Genomic DNA, 16,703 nt, shown 5'->3' with positions numbered 1-16,703 from the left:
GGGGCTTGTGGGGTTTTTTTGGAATTTTTATGATTTTCTGTGACCATTGGGCCAGGTTGTTTTTTTTTGAAAATTTTTCTGAGTTTGAATTTCTGAGTGCTGGCCATGTTGTTATTTTTTGAAATTTTTTTTTGTCTGGGTGGGGAAGCAGTTGGGGAGGGGTTTGCAGCAGTAGGGAAGGGGCTGGGGGAGCAGTTGAGGAGGGGTTTGCAATTTCTGTGTTGTGGGTGGGTTGGTGCGTGTCTGTGGGAGCAGTTGAGGTTTTTGAAGACATTGGTGATTTTTGAAGCTTTTCCTAAACTTTTTTTGCAGCCATTTGAGGTTCCTGAGGACTTCGGTGGTTGATTGTTGAAGCTTTTCCAGAACTTCTCTTTCATCCATTTGGTAAGCTCAACTTTTAAAACTTTTTTGGGGGTTTTGGGATTTTGGATTTGGGGTTGGGGTGCTTGGGATTCAAGGCCTTGGTTCTGGGTTTTAATTTCTGTGTGGTGGGTGGCTGGGTGCTTTTGTATTTTTTGGGTTTGAAGCACATCACTGATTTTTTTTTCTGTTTCTGAGTTTACAAAGGTAGGACCTGTGCTGCCATGGGACCCAAGAAGACTGCTGCTGCGGTGGCCGGCGAGAGGAAGAAGGAGAAGGTGACGCTGGAAATGAAGAAGGACATCATTCGGAAGCACGACGGCGGAATGCGTGTGACGGACATCGCCAGGGAGTACGGCAGGAACCCTTCGACCATCGGGACCATCCTGAAGATGAGGGAGAAGATCATGGCGACTGATGCAGCCAAGGGAGTCACCAGGATTGTGAAGAACCGCCCAGCTGTCCTGGAGGAGGTCGAGAAGTTGCTGCTCATCTGGATAGAAGAGAAGCAGCGTGCAGGGGACACAGTGTCTGAGGCCGTCATTTGTGAGAAGGCCAAGGCCTTGCACGCAGACCTCGTCCGGGAACAGCCAGGAACCTCAGCCGAGCCAGAAGTCTTCAAGGCTAGCAGAGGTTGGTTTGACCGGTTCAAGACAAGATCTGGCATCCACAGCGTGGTCAGGCATGGAGAGGCTGCCAGTTCTGATGTTCCTGCGGCTGAAGACTTTGCAGCGGAGTTCCTGGAGCTTGTGAAGACGGAGGGCTACGTTCCGCAGCAGGTCTTCAACTGCGACGAGACCGGGCTGTTTTGGAAGAGGATGCCCAAAAGGACTTTCATCACTCAGGAGGAGTCCAGGCTGCCTGGCCACAAGCCCATGAAGGACCGTCTGACCCTGCTCTTCTGTGCCAACGCAAGCGGCGACCTGAAGATCAAGCCCCTGCTGGTGTACCACTCGGAGAACCCACGGGCCTTCAAGAGACACAAGATCGACAAGGAGCGGCTGAGTGTCATGTGGCGATCCAACAGCAAGGCTTGGGTCACACGTGTGCTGTTTGTGGACTGGGTCAATCTTGCTTTTGGCCCTGCTGTCAAGCAGTACCTGCTGGACAACGACCTGCCGCTGAAGGCTTTGCTTCTGATGGACAATGCTCCTGCCCATCCTAAAGGCCTTGAGGTGGACTTGTTGGAGGAGTTCAGCTTCATCAACATCATGTTCCTGCCGCCTAACACCACGCCACTGCTCCAGCCAATGGATCAGCATGTCATCGCCAATTTCAAAAAACTCTACACCAAGGAGCTTTTCAGGCGATGCTTTGAGGTGACTGACTGCACCACCATCACCCTGCGGGAATTCTGGAAGGACCACTTCGACATCGTCACCTGCTTGAAGATGGTCAACACGGCCTGGAAAGGGATCAGCCAGAGAAATTTGAATTGCGCTTGGCGCAGCCTGTGGCCGGACTGTGTGGCACCAAGTGACTCTGATGCACCAGAGTCAACAGTGGTGCAGGACATTGTTGCCTTGGGGAGGACCATGGGCCTGGAGGTCACGGAGGAGGACGTCTGCGAGCTGGTGGCGGGGCACGACGACGAGCTGACCACCGTGGAGCTGGTCGAACTGCAGGCAGAGGCTGCGCAGGAGCAGGCCTCACTGGAAGAGGAGGAAGCAACTGAGGAACGGCTGTCCTCCGAAAGACTGAGGGACATTTGCCAGAGGTGGAAGGAGGTGCAGACTTTTGCAGATCTACACCACCATGAGAAGCACGTGGCACATGACGCTGGGAACTTTTATGATACGAGGGTCATGTCGTATTTCAGGGACCTGCTGAAAAGGCGGATAAAGCAGCAGACTATGGACAGGTTCTTGACCAAGAAGCAAAGAGTGGAAGAGGAGCCTTCTTCAAGTGGTCCCCCAGAGTCTTAGAAAATGTAATGTACACTGTACTTTGTTGATTTTTAAATGTTTTTCTGTCATGTTTATAAAGTTAATTTATTTTCCCTTCAATTTTTGAACTGCTCTTTACAGTATGTGTGACTTTAAAGAGCAGTTAATAAACTGTTGTTGTACCAAATTTGGCTTTGTTTGGACTTTTTTTGACCATAGGAACGCATTAATTGATTTTCAATGCATTCCTATGGGATTTCGTGCTTCGCAAGACGAAAAATTCGCTAGACGACAAAAATTGCGGAACGAATTAATTTCGTCTTGCGGGGCACCACTGTAAAGCAAACAGATTACCAAAAAATCCTATGGGAAAGTAAAAACAAAGACAAAAACCCCAACAACACCCTTGTCTTCAATGCATTGTTTTCTGGGCAGATTACAAATACTTAATTTCTATGGGGAGAGAATAAAAAATGCTTGTGTTTTATACATAGTTTTATGGGCAAAACAACAACGGCCACCTACAACCACACTAGCAAAATTTAGAAATAGTCAGTTTCATTCTCTCTCTCTCTCTCTCTCTCTCTCTCTCTCTCTCACACACACACACACACACACACACACACACACACACACACACACGTTGCTGTGTGGAGTGCTGTTCTTCAAGGTTCTAGCCATCCATGCTGAGCTCCATGATACTCAATTTCATTCCTCCTGTTTTTCTATTCCCCCTCCTCCCACCAACAGCCATTAATCATTCTGTGCTCACTGAGCGTGCTCTATTGGAATGCTTTGGGTCTCTCTCCCTTTGGGCTTTCATTCTCCCTAAATATTGTTTTGTCTTCTGCAAACCCTGGAGTCCCCCCAAGACTGCTGCTACCTCCCGCTTTTGAGTGGCTGGGTGATACTATTTTGCCTACATAAGAATCCCTCCTCAGAGAATGGGTTGGCTGCTAGTACAGTGTTTGTGAATGTGGCTCCAGAGAACAACTGCAGGAAACAAACAGGTTTTTCTTGGTGCCTTGGGGCCACTTGACATATTACTGATCTGGAGTGATTGAGACATGCAGAGAGAGATAACAGGTTGAGGGTGGAACAGCACATTATGATAATTTCGGGACAGATGCCAAAATCTAGCAGCCTTGAGTCAAGTTCTGTATCTTCATTACTTGTAATAAAATGTACCTGGTCTTCCTGACATCATGACTTCTCATGTCATTGACTGTGATAACATGTGGTTCCATGCTTATTTTGGGACTGTGTGGCTTCTAGCAACTGGCCTGCAGAAGCATTCTGCTTCCAATGGTGGAGGGAGAACCAAGCCACCGCAACTAGGAGCCATGTTCCCATCAGACAGATAAATTGGTCTAACTGATGGAGGATCATATGGGGCAAAATTTGCTTGGGTACTAAGAGCCTTTTCCAAGGAAATAGGATCCTCCTTACAGAGGGTCCTGGTTGCGCACGGGCCCCGGGAATGACCCCGCAGGATTAAATTGTTAGGGGCGTAGCTAGCCCTGGCCCCCTCAGTCCAGGGATCGCGCCAGGCTGTTTTGGCCAATTGCATGAGGTGGCGTGATCCCTGGGCTCAATATAGGCAGCAGTGCGATGCAATTGGGGGCACTTGCTTCATGCTGCCAGACACCTGCCCTCCCTCCCTCTTATGTTAGGCAGTATTGCATTGGCCTTGCTTTGGATTGGGTCGCCTGTTTTGGAACAGGGGCTGGGTAGGAATTTTTCCATTTGGCATATTGGCTTTGGCCACTTGGTTTTTGCCTACCCCCTCAGCAATCATCACAACTTGTAACGATTTGGCGTTAGGCATTGGCTTTTGGAATGCAGGGGAGGGGAGGTGCGGCCATCACATGCCCCTCCAGGAATAGGGTATTCCGGTAAAGGAATCTGGGGGTCCTGGTTCTCATCCGAAGTCCGCTTGAGGGGCTAGGGCCATGCCAGGACCACAGGAACCCCGGGGTAAGCATCAGTCGGTCTTCATCGATGTTGCTCCCTTGTTTAGTGTTTACCCTTTCCGACTACCAGCCAGAGAGGTAGAGTCAGTTATAGTCTGCTGCCAATGCCTAAGCCAATACCGCCCATCCTTTTGTAATTAATAAAGTTGTGGCCAAAATTTACCCAATAACTTAAATTAAAATATGTGTGTGAAGTTCTTTCGGGGGGAGGTCTTGGGGCCTCGAAGCACAATTATTATACTGCATCGGGAGTTTATATAGTGACATTCGCTCTGTTTCCATTCTGCTGAAACTAATGTCATTAATTACAAGCAACGACCGTTTTAGGCATCCAATTATCATGTGTCCGTGCACACGCGCACTGCGTTAGCCCCAGAAGTGGCCGGAGAAAGGGGCATAATGGGGGTGGGATGAGGGTGGAGAAGTCTTATGTGCACTCTCCTGACATGTTGGGAACTCACCCCCTGCACAAAGTGGTCGTTGCCTCTACGTAATTAATTTCAGTGCATTTCAGTGGGAGGGAAATGCCAAAAACAACGCATAAAATGACGTAATTGTTTATACAGTATATCATTTGCAGGCTAAAACAACAATAGCAAATATTGCTCATAGTCTACCAATCGTACTTGCTTGTGTGGTTCTTGTTCTTGGCCTCGAGCAAACACACAGATTGTGGCAACTTCTGCTCCCATTACCGTTTCCAAAGGAATTCTGAAGCATACCTACTCATCGCCCTCGCCCTTATCGTTGGAACAGCTGAGTAGGAAATGTTTCTTAAGAGGCCTTCTTGACCTTTCCAATCACAACGACTGTGACAATTGACACTTAATAAGGCACTTGCCTTTCGGAAGCCTCCCTTCCTGTTTATAGTCTCACACTATCCCTTGGGCAGTTGTAGCAATTGCTTTCATGGGTGGTTATCAAAAAGGAAGAAACAAACAAAAGAATTTTAATGGGTTGCTTTTCCAGTTTCTTTTAATGAACTTGAGAGCAAGGTGAGTCAGTGTGGTGAAGTGGTTAGAGGACTGGGCTTAGAACAGACGGACCCAGGTTCCAAACCTTGTTTAGCCACAAGGCAATTCTTGGTGACCTTGGTCATGACACTAACTCCTATCCTAACCAACCTCGCAGGATTGTTGTGAAGATAAAGGATTTGTCACTCTGAGCTTGCTCAGGAAAGATGATTTACAACGACACATTTCTGGACCACATGTGAAATGCTGTTTTAATCTCCAGTCTTACATAATCATTTACTGACCTTGAAGACTTATATGAGTTTTATAAAGCTAGATGCAAGTACAGTGTTTGTGGAATGCATACTACTTGTAAAAGTTCATAGATTTTTAGATCATTAGCCAAGGAACTTTTTCAATTTAGCGTTGGTGGTGGGGCCACAATTCATATCTAATTCGTAACATTTGGCAAGAATTTGTAAGGTTCAGAGCAGATTCTTTGTTTGTTTGTTTGTTCATTGTGAATTTATTCCTTTAACCATTAATGTCTATAGTATCTGCATTTTTGTACTTTTTATCATTCTGCATATAAATATTCAACAGTCAAGAAATAACTTTTTTTAAAAAAACATATCCAGTTTTCTTCACTTTCTTCCTAAAATGAAGCTGTTCATTGCTTCAGTTCTGCCCTGCTCCAAAAATAGGAACACCCCGTTTCCATTAGAGCTTTCAGAAATGTCATGATGAGTTTGTTTGACAAGAAGTGCGTTAAGATTTCCCAAATGGGAACTTGATTTTCCCCTTCCTTTTTTTTTTAAAAAAATATCCAATATGGTTAAGAATAAAGCATTTTTACTCCTTCTATAAAGGTAGGGAGACAGAAGCTGATTGTGTTAATTTGAATTAGTTGCCCTTCGTACCCCAAGAGAACAACTTGATAACTCTTGAAGAGGGAAGAGGCATGTGTTTCATGATAAGGTGTTGTCTCTGTACAAGATAAACACAGATAAGCTTAAGGGAGGCTTTGAATCCTTCCCAGCAAGTCCAAACAACCTGCACAGTATATGAATGGAGATAATTCCATAATTACCCTAGAAAAAGAATGAAGTCATGAGAACATCTTATGGGCAGGTGACAGCCAAGGCAGGGGGGTGGGGTGGGGGAGAGGCTGTTAATGTGCTTGCCAGTAGGCACGGATATGAAGCAATTAGTAAAATAAAAACAAAAAAACAAAGGCCTGGTTTGCACTAACACAGATCCATGGCTTAGATCAGGGACTTATTTAGGGAGTGAGAAGAACCTAACAGGATCAAGCCAAAGGTCCATTCAATCTAGAATCCTGTCCTCATAGTGGCCAAACAGATACCCATGGGAAGCTCACAAACAGCAGCTGAGCACAGCACCCACCTGAGCTTCTGTTTACCTTGAGAGTAGGTCGGAAATGGCCTTCTTTGTGGTGGCACCTTTGATTGCGGAACATCCTGAGAACTGTATAGAATGAAGACCCTTTTATTGTTCAGTCTTTCAATTCCATTTGATCTGTTTTGCCCTTTTAATGTGTATTTTTTATTATGATGTTTATTTAGATTTTGCTGCTTTGAGTATATTTTAGTGTACATTCATCTCGGTTTATTGTGCGTTTGATGTTTTGTAACCTGCCCTGGGAATTTTCTGATCAAAGGGCAAGTTATAAAAATCAGGGATATAGAAGCCTGCTGTGCCCCTCCCCCCAAATGTTGTGGGACTCCCATAAGTCCCAGCCAGTAGGGCCCATAATCTGGGATGGTGAAAAGTAGAATCCAGCAACATTTTGGGGTGGGGTGGTGGGTGGTGGTACAGATTCCCTGTCCCTTGTAGAAATCCTCGCAATAAATAAAATAACAACCATATTGTTAAGTTGCGGGCGAACATATCAGATGACACAGCGATTCTTCAAATAGCTCTTCTTTATTCTGAGGCCAGAACTGAACTGAGGAACTCAGTCAGCCTGCTTACATAGAGCTCCACTAGAATGCAACAGTAACCATTTTCTGTAGCTAGCCAGTCACTGAACATCACTTTCGATCCTTCATTTGCATACAAACTATCCAATCACTGAACTTCACTTTCGATCCTTCATTTGCATAGCTATCTACAGTATCCCCTGCTGGCCCAGGGTGAGAACTTCAGTACATAACACCTATAATAAATAGGATAGCCAGAAGAGGATGTTCTGTATCAAAATTAGAATATCATCAACACAAATTCTCTTTCACTTCAGCACACCAGGTGTTTCCACACTTATTTGCAATCAAGGAAAAGGCTTACCAAGAATTATTCTCTGCCTTTGACTCCAATACAGTTTGATGTGTTTCCAGCCTCTCTCAATGTTATCCACACACCGCACCCTGCATAGCTCCTGTAACTGCCTTGCTTATACCTCTGCCTTGGAATTTGAGAGCGTTTACGATATTTAGCTTGCACAATCCTGTCAGACACAATTAAATGACAGGGAGCCTTAGACTTCTTTTCCATTCAGGTTTAATGATTAATTAGTAGAAACAATGCAGCAAATGCTAGGTTACAGGGTTGTTGTTTTTTTTCAGACGGAACACTGAAAGTTCTGGCACCTCACAGGTGGGCGCCATTGCCATTATAAGAGAACAAGGGAGGCGTTCATGGTGAGTACTGGCACCTCTTTTTCTAGATAAATAGCACTGCTAGGTTAGCCTCCCCTGGTACAGACTAAGCCAATCTTTGAGATTTCTGAGGGGATCCTTGTAGTCATTTCATGACCAGAAGATTGCCCCTTGGTGACCATGTGGAAAAAGGTCCTCTCAGCAATAGAGTAGTACCCACCTTTTGGAATGCTCTTCCTCAGGTAATTCATGAGGTGGCAGCATCAATGTCCTTAAAACACCCATTTAAGACTTTTGTGTTTACCTAAGAGTTCCTGGACAGTGAACCTCAGTTTTTATGTTTGTACACTGCTAATTTTGAACTGTGATGCACACCTGTGCGGATTTTTTTTGTCACCCTCCCCCCCATTGAAATTATTAAAAGAGGGTAAAATTAGATAATTACAGTTGCAAGTGTTATTTTCTTGTTTATTTACTTAACATTGTGAGCATAAGCACTTAAAACGCACCCCCAACTTTGTTCTCACACCCCACCTCTCCCCCTGTGCGTTCCAAGGTTTGGGTCCTGAGTTGAGGGAGCTTTCGCTTCTCTCCTCCCCTCCCCCTCCCCTTGTTTGCTTGCCTGCCTCCTTCCCATCCTCCTTCCTGCCCTCTCCCTGCCTGTCTCCTCCAGCAGCCCAGGAACGTGGAGCAACGGCGCGCCGCCTGTCCACGACTCCCAAGCCTCCCCCGAGCTGTCAAAACGAAGAGGGAAGGGGGAAAGGCCACTGGCAAAGTGGCGCAGCTCCCCCTTCCCCCAACGGCTCGGGGTAGGCTTGGAAGTCGCGGGCGGGCATGTCGCCCCCCTCAGTGAATGTCGCCCCCCTCAGCGATGACACCCAGGGCGGTCTGCCCCCACTGTACCCCCTTCCTATGCCTCTGCCCTCCCAAATTTGCCCCAAAGGGTTGAGAGAAACCCCAGAGAAGTGTTTTTTTTTTGGGGGGGTGATGTCTGGGATTATGCAGGGAGGAGAAGGGGAGGAGCAATGTTATTGTGTGAGTGAAAGTCATCCTACTTGTGCAATGACTTCGTGAGATACAACCCTCTGCCTTCTTTTTTTCAAAAATGTATTTTTTTGGAACTTTTAGAGACTTTTATTTTTTTGCCCAAGACCTTTTGTGTAATATTCGTGTACGTATTTGCAGCCTCTGACCCCTCTCCCATGACTACTCTCCTCCACTCTCTGGCTGCCATTCCTCTACAGCTGCTAGCCGTGTTGGCCTGCTCTGCCTCTATGGTCAGAGGCAGCAGTGCTTCTGAATACCACTTGCTGGAAACTACAGTGAGGGGAGAGTGCTGGAGACCTACTTTGGGGCTTCTCATGGGCATGTGATTGGCCTCCATGAGAACAGGAACCTGGACTAGATGGGCCATTGGCCAGATCCTGCAGGCTCCACTTATGTTATGTTAAGGGAATGTGACCCACCTCTCCATTCCAGTAGCTGAAGGCCTCCGGTGAAAAGAGGTGAAACCACACATTGTGTGTCAAATGAAAACAAACCACCCTGAAAGTTGCCTGCACAAAACAACCACCACCAACAACCACCACCATTGTGTAAGAAGGTTGGTTGCTTCTCCTGGCTGCTGGTGTTACACAAATGGGCCGTGCCGTTGTGCAATTTCTATTCATGCAGCTAAAGGTAAGCATCGCTCCTAACGTTTCCAGCTCTCGTCCAAATATGTAAAGGGCTTAACTGTATACAGAATTGTTCAGGAACACCGGAGAGCCAGTGAGTGATTCCATTGTCCTACCTGCCACGGGTTTGAAAAGCACCCAGCGAACTGTGGAACTGTTTTGTCTTAATGGTTTCTCCTCCACCTCCGCCCTTCAGCAAAAGGAGAAGCCAGCTAAACACAAACAGTTTGAAGGGTGGCTGTCAACATCTCAGGTCCGCCTTGGCCATCAGACAAATGCATGTTGCTGATAAAGGCAGTGGCACCTCACGGAGGCGGTGTCTATGAATGGTTATTAGCCACAAACACTATGTTCTCACTTCTACCAACGTTACTGTATGTTTGTGAAACATGGACCACTTATAAATGCCACCTCCAACTCCTTGAAAGATTCCATCAACAGTGTCTCTGAAAAATTTTACACATCACCTGGGAAGACCAGCGAACTAATGTTAGTGTACTGGAAGAAGCAAAGATCACCAGTATTGAAGCAATAATTCTTCAACTTCAACTTCATTGGACTGGTCATGTTGTGCGGATGCCTGATTATCATCTTCCAAAGCAACTACTCTATTCCGAACTTAAAAATGGAAAGCGTAATGCTGGTGGTCAACAAAAGAGGTTCAAAAGCTCTTTCAGTGTAAATCTTTAAAGAAATGTAGTATAAACGCTGACAACTGGGAAACATTGGCCTGCAAGTGCTCCAGTTGGAGAACAGCCTTTACCAAAGATGCCATGGGTTTCAAAGACTCTCGAACTCAGGACGAAAGGGAGAAATGTGCTAAGAGAAAGGCACGCCTGGCAAACCCTCACCGTGATCATTTTCCACCTAGAAACCTATGTCCCCACTGTGGAAGGACATGTGGATCCAGAATTGGCCTCCACAGTCACTTATGGACTCACTTTTAAAACCATGTTTATGGAAGACAATCTTACTCGGCTATGAGTGATCGCCAAAGCATTAGCCACAAAGGCTGTGTTCTCACTTCTCAGCTGAAGAGGAGTATGAATGATTTGAATACTGATTGTTTGGAATCACAAGTAGGCTGTTGTACTTGGGTCTTGCTTGTTGGTTCCCCACAGGCATCTGATTGGCCAACATGAGAAAAGGATTTTGGACTAGATGGGCCACCAGGCTGATCCAGCAGAGCTCTTTGTTATGTTCTCATCCAGCAGCAATTCCACACAAGAGAGACCTCTTAGCACAAAGTGTGGCCCATCCCCTGGCATTGAAGACAAAAGGGCATCCTATTGATGCCAAGCTCTGGATTAGATTGCAAGCTATGCTGGTCATTAAAGTGATTGATTGATTGATTGATTGATTGATTGATTGATTGCAGCCCGCAGTTAATTCTCACAGTGTCTGCACTGGTGCAAATCCAGGAATTCTAGCTAGAGATATATATTTTAATTTCATTTTCATTTATTCTATTTCTATGCTGCTTTTGACTTGCATGAGTCACATACAGTGAATAACAACATAGTAGAACGTTGCAATTACAGCACAAACCATATAAAATAATTAACAAATCATCCATAAAAAAACCACCTCTATAAAACACTGCTAACAAAACAGCTTTGAAAACAGGCTAAACAGTACAACCACAAGAAAAGTCATATTCTAAAAATTCACAAAGCATTGCAGCACTCCTGATCCCCCAAATATATTAACATCATTAACAAACTAACAACCAAAAGCAAAGTAAGCACTCATAGTCTCCCACTCAATTCATTAAAATACACATAAATGTGTGTGCGCGTGCGCTTATTAGAATGTCTGGTGAATTTCCTGGGTTGCCAATTACACATTGCCAAAAAAAGAGGCACATTTTTCCTCAACTGCAATGAAATTAAGGGGAAAAGGCTTAAGGGAACATTGTCTCCAATGCAGCAATTTGGTTTCTTTCATCACTAGGCACGGCTTTGACTTCTGTATCAGGATGTGGCCTCATTCAGGTTTGCTCTACTTCCTGCTAGAGACCTGTTCCTTTCCAGATTCTTCTCAACTTTGTGGAACCAGTCATCCTTGCTGGTGTGGTCCAGTTTCTCAATTTCCTGGAATGTCTCAGAATCCAAATCAGACATCTACTCTATCCTGTTTATCTACACCAGCTGGAAGCTGTTCTGACGCTTTGTAGTTGCTGGTCCAGCAAAGCTTTTCCCTGTGTGCATGAAACATTCAGGGGTTCTCTGAACTGGCTTTTGAGAGATATTTAAGTTGTTCAGGCTTCCTTTACTTGTTCTGTTAGTCCCTAGTTACCACTGGTATCTGCTAGAATTGTTGCTGTTCTGTCCAGCTTGGCTCAGACACTTAAACATGAACTTTCCTCCCACGAGAATAACTTTGTCCCTCTGCCCTTTAGGCAGTGTTGGGAAGTTCAGAGCAAGTGGACAACATTTCACAATGTTTATATCCCACAGGATTGCATTTAAACCCCCTAAGCAATTTACAAGAAATTTTAAGAAGATCAGTACACAGTTAAGAACAATTGAAACATTCAGAAATAATTAAAATTAACAGTATAAAGGAGATTTTAGCACTTCAACATCTATGTGACTGGATAGGTTTGCCTAAACAAAAATGTTTTAAGCAGGTGCTGGAAAAGACTGCGGCAAAGATGACCGACTGATGTGAACAGTTCCCAAGTGTAAGTGCCACCATATTAAAAGATGGCTTTATTGTGACACGGCTGGTGTGGCACCTGTGCAGTGCCAGTTCTGCATGTGGAAGAGGCTGAGGTTACCCATCTCCAGTGCCAGATTTACCTATAAGCGAAACAAGCTATAGCTTAGGGTCCAACTCTCTTGGGGCCCCCCAAAAAAAATTAAAGGAAAAAACCTGGATGTACATTTCCAAAACATAAGATAAAAAACAAATAAAATAAAACCTACATACAGCAACAGTGTTTTGTGTTGTGTAAGCTCCTATGATGTAAATAATGGGCCCCACCTGCTAGCCTGCTCCCTAAAATACCACTGGTTTGCGCATTTCTATATATGGGGTGCCTACATTCTGCATGGACTGGTTGCGTGTCAACATGTGCAAATGGCTTTAGATACCTATTTGGTCCATAAATTACCATATAGCATAAATTAAACACAAAAAACAGTGACAATTTGTTGTTGACAAAGGACAGCTGGACATATAAAGGGCCCCATTACCTTCAGTAGCTTAGGGCCTCATCAAACCTAAATCCGGCCCTGGCCATCTCCGAGTTATTCTGTGCCGACTTTCCTCCATGCTGCCGTGAGCATAGCAGCCATGAGCGACTGATGCTGCTCTCCCTTAGATCATGTCCAGACTTCCTGATTATTTATAATTCATTCTGTTTCGTTTGCACAAAGCTTGGGACTGAAGTTAGGTGATGTTGGCTGGGTTCTGATTCATTCTGATTCGTTGGGGAGACATTGCATAATGTTGTGCCCATCCAATTTTACTCTGCCTGTTCCCAGGAATTTCCCTTCCACTTTCCTAACAGCAAAAAGGCAAGTTCTGGGGAGGTTCTTGTCACGTAAGAACACCAAATCAACTATAGCAATGACAAGCTGAATTTGCCTGCAGCAGATAGAATCACCCACAAAAAGGATAACAGTCCAAAGATTGGCTTTCATCACATGACACATTGCAAGTGCGACTCCTGCATATTTATAGGCACTCAGTTTACTTTGGACATGAAAAAACCTAGAGAAATCCTTTGTGAATTCTTAGAGGATGACTTTTCTTTTGGTTGTACTGTTTAGTCCATTTTTTCAAGTAGTGTTTTTATAGAAGGTGGTTGTTTTTACTCATGCACACCCTTTTGCATGCAATTTCCCCAAACACAATACAGTTTGTACGCTGTGTTCACTATTATTTCATTTCCCCCCTGCATATTCCCCCCTAATAAATACATTTTTAAAAAATACTGTTTGCTTAGCAAACTGCATTGCAAAATTCAGAGAACTGCAAATTTTGAAGGACATCTGTCTTCTGGTTCTCATCTTGTTCTGGAAAGTGCAGAGTTGATAGATTCACCTATAAATAGGAGCCAAATCAAATTCCCCCCCATCCCTAGTGACCAGATGGAAAAGGGGGGAAGCCTGTGGTGGTTTCTTCAAGGAACCCATGACTGCTTGTTAAATCAAAGCTGCTTTAAAAACCTTGAATTCCAGCCTTGGGCAAGAGAATCCCTAGGTTGGATTTCTCATTCAGTTGTCACAATTAGCAGTGGGGTATCCTGTCCCCCCCCCCCAGCTACCCATTCATGGCCCTGACAGCCGTGTCTTCCAGGTGATGGAACCAAATACATGGTTCTCCTACCACCTAGCACAAGCTCCATAGCCCTTTTGCTCCCCCTTGTGGTTACATGTCAGTACTGGATGCTGTCTGGGGGAATTTATTCGTGGAATCCTTATTTTCCTTTGCTACTCCCTCATTCCAAGATATTGTTTCTTTCTGTGGCCGTGTGCATCGGATTACAAAGCAACCTACAAGTCAAACGTGGGTGGGAGGTGATTTGGCTGCAATCGTGCCCGTCATTTTACTGATGCAGCCATGGAAAGCATTGGTTTGGGGACCTTTTGGAGGCAAAGGAAACGGGAACTGCATTCACAGAGTCATAGAAGTGTAGAGTTGGAAGGGACCACGAGGGTCATCTAGTCCAACCCCCTGCAATGCAGGAATCTTTTTGCCCAACATGGGGCTTGTGTTCAACTGGTCCTGAGTCTCGTGTTCAACTGACTGAGCTCTCTCTCTCTCTCTCTCTCTCTCTCTCTCTCTCTCTCTCTCTCTCTCTCTCTGTGTGTGTGTGTGCGTGTGTGTGTGTGTGTGAGAGAGAGAGAGAGAGAGAGAGAGAATGAGAGAGAGAGAGAGAGAGAGAGGGAGGAAAGTCAGGTTAGGAAGAAAGATTATATAACATATTTATTTATAATAAAATTTATATCCCAGCAAAACAGGCAGAAAGGAGAAGTGATCTATAGCAGGGATGGGGAATTTGTGGTCCTTCAGGTGTTGCTGATCTTCAGCACCCCTCATCCCCGACCATTGGTCATGCCAGCCAGGGCTGCTGGGCATTGAGAATCCTGCAATTTCTACAGGGCCACAAGTTCCACATCCCTGATTTTCAGGTATAGATGGAGAGGTTTTGCAACACAATCCTATGCATGCCTACTCAGAAATCAGCTGCCTATCTTCAGCGAGGCTCACTCCATACTTCCCTTGGAGCAAATGCACTGAAGGTATGCATAGGCTTATTGCAGAGCAGATGGGAATTGGATTGCGCGTTTAGTTGTGTGTTTCAACATTTTGGTTTTATGGCAACCTACTCGGTATATTTTAAGGCATAGATTAGCCATAACATTGTGGAAACCGCAGTGCGCTGATGAGATATGAATTAAAGTATATATTCTAAAGTATATATTAACTTGGAGGTAGGCTGTATGAAGTGTGTATTGTTTTGTAGTGATTTGTTGGGTCTCTGGACCGTAATAAAGATTGATGATGATGATGAATTAAAGTAAACACCACTGAGGTTTTTAGGTTATAGGGCATATGAAGTCTCGTGAGGCACATTTAAGATTTCTAAGAATGATCTTGCCAGGTTGTATCAACGATCCATCTATTCCAAGACACTCGGTTATATATCATTATTTTGTGTGTTCTAGGCAGAGGTCTTGGTTCAAGTTCAAGCATTGAATCAGACCCTCCTGCAGTTGTAAGTGTACCTATTATCCTGCAGCCAAAAGTAGTATGATTTTTAATGAGACTTCAGGACACTGGGTGGATCTACACACAGGGAAATAATTGCTATAAATAAGTCAGAAATTAAATTGTTATAATGAAAGGTGGGGAACCCAATGCTATGTAAAATTGCAAAGATTTTTTTGCTCTCCAGCGCCATCTGGTGTTGCATGTTTACAACACATTCAAAGCACGGTTTTTTAAAACTAATGTGGCTGAGTCCACTGATTCCAGTAGAACTCTAGGGACCCTGAATTTTTCTTTAAAGTTTAGTAAGACCACAACACAGATGAGTGCTGCTGTGTCTGCATTGTGACAGGAACGGTAGTTTCATGGATCTGGTTATGTTTACTCTAGTCCGCAAATGCACATGCTAGGAGCGAGCCCCACTGGATTCAGTATGACTTGCTTCTAATTAGGTTAGGATTGTGCTGCCTGGCCTTTAACAAGGCTCTCTGTTGTAGAAACCGTAGGTGTTGTTGACTTTTCACTTTTAACACCGGGGAGGAATTATGATGCTGCGATAAAGCTGTAGTGTCTGCTACCCACCAACATTGCAAACAATAATTGAGGTGGTGGTAGTCACCCAGCCCTTTCTCCACACCCCTGGGCTGCTATTCCTCTTCCCAATTCCTTCTCAAAGAGGGGTTGTTTCTGTGAGTGGATGGGAAAGAGATCAATTATCTTCTTCAGGATGTGAATTCTGCAGAAATCCTGGAGTGAAAGGGCCCAACTAAAAGACAACCTAACTCTAGATTTCTTTTTTTTAAAAAAAATGAATTAGTTTGCTGGGGATTTGGAAGGCTAAAATGCCATCCATGTTGTAGCACTTGCTGGTTTTCTTTCTCCTAGTTTGTAACTGGAGCAGCGCACCTGATTGCTTCGGTTGAAGAACCCAGAGTGCTTCAGGAAAATCTCTTCTGACAACCCCAGGTGGCAGCAACACCTAAGGTTAAATACTCTTCATTGCAAGAGGTTAAAACGGATGAGTGTAATAACTACTTTGCCTTGAATGATCCAAAGAAGCCATGATCAATCTCCTACCTACCCAGAGACCCACTAGGATTTTCATTAAGGTTGGAAATACCCTCAAATAGCTATCTATTTCTTGCGAGAGACAATTCATATGTTCCAGGTCCTGGAAACACCTTTGTTCACAATCCTCATCAAAATGCTATGATATACCCCCTCATTTAATCTTAATTAAGAAGTCCACATTTGTGTGTGTGTGTGTGAATATAATGGGATATTCTGTAGAAATGGTAAATCCAAATTAAATGGGAAGATGAGATGGGGTGGCATTTTGATAAGGACAACTTTGTGTGGATTCTGCGTGAAACATGCGTTAATGAACAGCACTGAGGCGACAATGAACTCTGGAAGCATCTCTTGTTCAGCCAACCCAGGACTGACCCAAGACATTTTGCTGCCTGGAACAGGAAATGGTGCTTCCCTAGAGGCAGAAAATCCCACAAGCAAC

At 44.6% G+C, this 16,703-nt stretch overlaps 1 pseudogene across 1 annotated transcript; it reads left to right on the top strand.

Annotated features, from left to right (window-relative positions):
* The first annotated feature begins 312 nt into the window (after positions 1–312).
* LOC308571664 (tigger transposable element-derived protein 1 pseudogene) lies at positions 313–8,364 on the top strand (annotated as a pseudogene). The gene is made up of 3 exons (XR_014013390.1): positions 313–384; positions 568–2,027; positions 8,347–8,364. The product of XR_014013390.1 is annotated as a tigger transposable element-derived protein 1 pseudogene (transcript).
* The last annotated feature ends 8,339 nt before the right edge of the window (positions 8,365–16,703 follow it).

This window comes from Podarcis bocagei (assembly GCF_964188305.1).
Source record: "Podarcis bocagei genome assembly, chromosome: 13".
Classification (NCBI taxonomy): domain Eukaryota; kingdom Metazoa; phylum Chordata; class Lepidosauria; order Squamata; family Lacertidae; genus Podarcis; species Podarcis bocagei.
Note: the sequence above shows the minus strand (reverse complement) of the source record. Positions and strands in the feature narration are given on the sequence as shown.